At 41.2% G+C, this 4,057-nt stretch overlaps 1 protein-coding gene across 4 annotated transcripts in view; it reads left to right on the top strand.

The window, feature by feature from the left end:
- Window positions 1-1,089, top strand: part of LOC118241327 (NACHT, LRR and PYD domains-containing protein 3-like) — a 52,029-nt gene extending 50,940 nt beyond the window's left edge. For all 4 annotated transcript variants that reach the window (XM_081711398.1, XM_081711384.1, XM_081711404.1 and 1 more), the window contains one exon: window positions 1-1,089. This exon is cut by the window's left edge and continues 978 nt beyond it. The gene's annotated coding sequence lies outside the window, so the exon portion shown is untranslated.
- The last annotated feature ends 2,968 nt before the right edge of the window (window positions 1,090-4,057 follow it).

The raw sequence follows: 4,057 nt of genomic DNA, 5'->3' as shown, positions 1-4,057 counted from the left end.
CATACGCACACACACACACACACACACACACTACACCCTTGTGTGTCTGTCTGTCTGTCTCTCTCTCTCTCTCTCTCTCTCTCTCTCTCTCTCTCTCTCTCTCACACACACACACACACACAGACACACACACGAACACACAGTACATCTCTCTGTGACACACACACACTACAACTCTCTCTTTCTCTCTCTCTCACACACACACACATACACACACTTTTCTCTCGTGCTCTCTCTCTCTCTATCACTCACACACGCACACACACCCAAAATACCATAAAATACACCTGTATCTTTCTCTCACACACATACACACCTCTCTCTCTCACACACACTACACTTCTTTCTCACACATATATACGCTACACACCTCTCTGTCATACACTTTATGCCTCTCACTCTCTTTCACACACACCACTCACTCACAAACACACAGTACATCTCTCTGTAACACACATAATACACTTTTTTCACACAAACACATACACAATCCACCTCTCTCTCTCACATACACAAACACACACTAGACTTCTTTCTCACACATACATGCTACACATCTTTCTCTGTCTCTTACACACACTACACCTGTCTCTCTCTGTCATACACACACAAACACACACCTGTCTCACACACACAAACACAGTACATCTCTCTGTGACACACACACACACACAAAACACCTCTCTCTCTCTCACACACACACACACACACTCACACAAACACTCTTTTTCACACCTCTCTCTCTCACACCTCTCTCTCTCTCACACACACACACTCTCACTGTCTTTCACACACACACATACACACACACACCCACACACAACCACTCACATAGACACTAAACCTCTCCCTCTCTCACACACACACACAATAAATGATGCTCCAATAAAAGATTGAGCTGCAGTTGATTTCTGTACATGTGACATAAATACTGTTCTACAAGTTACACATGCTGTGGAATCATACCCTCACTGTGTTAAATTCTGTACAAATCTACACATTAAAGATGGAAATCTTTGGAAACTTTGGAAATATTGTGCTTTCTTCTTCTGTGTGTAATTATACCCACAAATAAAGAGTGCTTTCTTTTGTGAGACTGTCATTGTTCAGCACATCCTCTCCACCCACAGACCAGAAGGATTTGTAAAACTCCACTGGCAGTCTATCAATACCTGGGGCTTTCCCACCCTCCATGTTCTGAAGGGGAACCTGCAACTCCACCAGGGAAAGTGGCCCCTCGAGACCCAATACAGCCTCTTCTTCTACCTGAGTAGAAACATCGAAGAAAATTTTCCAACTCTTGGTGTGATCTATATTCACTGGTATACAGCCTAGTTTAAAACTGTGCTGCTCTTCTACGAATCTCCACAGAATCTGAGAGTACAGTATCAGACTTTAAGGCATGTATCCATCTGCTCTGACCATGTTTATGCTCTAAACCAAAGAAAAACTTGGACAGAGAGTACATCTGTGTCACGTTCTGAAAATGAGAGCAGACCAGGGCCCCCTGTGCCTTTACCCCAAGCAGGTTGGCTAGTTTTGTTTTGTTTTGTTACTTTAAGAGCCTCAATAACCTCCACTACAAATTAAGGATCCCAGCTGCTGGGAAAGAGCACAGCCACGCCCCCAGACATGACACAGCCCCGCCCCCAGACATGACACAGCCACGCCCCCAGACATGACACAGCCACACCCCCAGACATGGTGCTGTTGTGACTAAGGAAGGCTTTACCTTCTCACTCTCTCAGCCAGTCTGCTTCATTCTGTCTATCACTATGAGTTTCTTGAGCAAAATCTACATCATTTCCTTTAAATTTGATTCACTGAAAAAACTGTTCTTTTATTTACATCCCCGGCCCCATTAAGTGTTGCCACACTGCACACACTCATTTTGAAAATGAACATTAAATCTAAACAAAAAAGTGACACAAAAATTAAGCAGTCTTCTTACTTTCATTGTTAAGTTCCGGGTTTAGATCAGTAAAACCTTCCTCCTATAAATTGCTTCTCAAACACTGAAAAGACTGTATAAAACCTGCCAGATCTGGAAAGTCCTCTTCCACCCGAACCCCTTTTGCATGTTTTGTATTTTCCAAGAATGTTCTGATCATTTTCAAAGTACACATTTCTCGAGGTCCACAGGGCTGTTAATACAAGGAAACATTTCTTTCCTGATATCCTTCTGACACACAGGTAAACAGGAATGGAAAAGACCTCCTGCAGCTCTGTCAAAATCTGGGTCTGTACATTGTCAACAGTAGCTTATGAGGCGACTCTTTGGGGAGATCCACCTTTTGCTCACCTCTTGGCAATACGGTGGATTACATGATAACAGATTTAGATAATTTCTCTCTCAATACATTCATTGTAAAGCTACTAACCCCTCTGTCTGATCACAGCCAAATCACTGTTCATTAATAGGACAGAGACTAACAGTGCTGCACCCACACTGACCAGTAAGCTGTTTAATACCAGGAGACCATACAGATGGGCCCAAAACAGCACAGAAGAGTTCCAGAAAGCAATCAACTCTCAAGAAATTCAAACACTTTTAGACACATTTCTTGAACACTCTTAATAAATATAAATAAGAAGAATTGGCTTTTCAAAACATATATTGGATAACACATATTAAGTCTCTTTACAATCAATTACTCAAAAATACAAGACCTGAACAAAAGCATATAACTGAAAAAATGTAATATATTAGAACTACCAATAAAAGACTTCTAGAATCCCTTGGACTCACCCATTACTGAGCAGGAACTTAGAAATCAAATTTCTACTCTTAAAACCAAAAAAAGCAAGTGGGTCTGATGGCATTTGAAATGAAATGATTAAACACCCAAGTAAAAAATTCCTGAAAAAGACCAAAACCATCATTTTCCAAAAAGAGCCAGATCTCAGGCAAACACACCACACAAGTTTCACATTATGAACACAAACACTAGAAACCAGTACAAATTATAATTACTCAGGATTAAATATTAGTTCAACTGCAAACTTCAATCCAGCAGTCAGTCAACTGAGAGAGAAAACACACAGGGCATTCTATGCAATCAAACGTCAAATTCACATTCAAATACCAATTCAAATTTGGCTCAAAATATTCCAGTCACAGAAACACGTTGGCAAAGTACAGACTCAGGGAACATAGCCTGCCCATCCAGACCAGCCAATATAAGTCATGCAGTCTGCAGAAGAGCAGAGACTCTGTCAGCAGTGTAAAAATGACACTGTAGAGACAGAGCTGCACTTTCTTACTGAATGTGAAACATTCAGTCAAACACAACAAATTTACTTTACAAAATTTGAGACGACCGACCCCAACTCTAAGTATCTATTGAACACTGACAAATTGTCCATCCTATTGGGTGAAAAGAAAGCAGTGCTTTAACTGGACAATATACAGCTCCAGAAAAAAATAAGAGACCACTCCAATTGTTTCTTAAATCAGCATCTCCACATGTACAGCAGCCCTTCCATTCAAGTGTTTGTTGAAATCCTTCACAGACACACCTCATTCTACTTAATGAGATGCTGAATAGGTGATCACCTTAACAAAATCCTGTTCTAATGAGCAACAGGATAAAAACCACTGCTGCTGTCATCACTATTCTCTTGTTATAGAACCAGCTGGATGGGAAAAGCAGTGCTAGGACTACCCAAAAATAAGTATAGTCAAAATACAGCTACAGAACATGCCAAAAGAGTTGAAACGAAAGTTTCTTAATGAGGAAAGCTTTACTGGGAGAGGGATACAGTGAGCATCAGGTTGCTTCTATCTTGAAAATTTCAAAAACTGCGGTTCATTAGTACACGGTGTAAAGGAAATACTATGTGCTTCAGTGTGACGTCCCGCTTGACTCCGGTGGTGTGCTCCGCCTGATCTAACGAACAGAAAGTAAGTGAAGTTCAGTAATTTAATCCTAGAAGAAAGTGACATAGTGATCCGCCTGAGTCTACCCTGGGGTGGGTCTGTAAAGTAGCATAGTATATGAGATACTAGGGCTTAAAAATAGGGTCTAGAGGACTCCGGAGTCTGGGACTCCGCCAG

This window comes from Electrophorus electricus, chromosome 1 (genome assembly GCF_041902795.1).
Source record: "Electrophorus electricus isolate QZ-2024a chromosome 1, ASM4190279v1, whole genome shotgun sequence".
NCBI classification, from domain to species: Eukaryota; Metazoa; Chordata; class Actinopteri; order Gymnotiformes; family Gymnotidae; genus Electrophorus; species Electrophorus electricus.
Note: the sequence above shows the minus strand (reverse complement) of the source record. Positions and strands in the feature narration are given on the sequence as shown.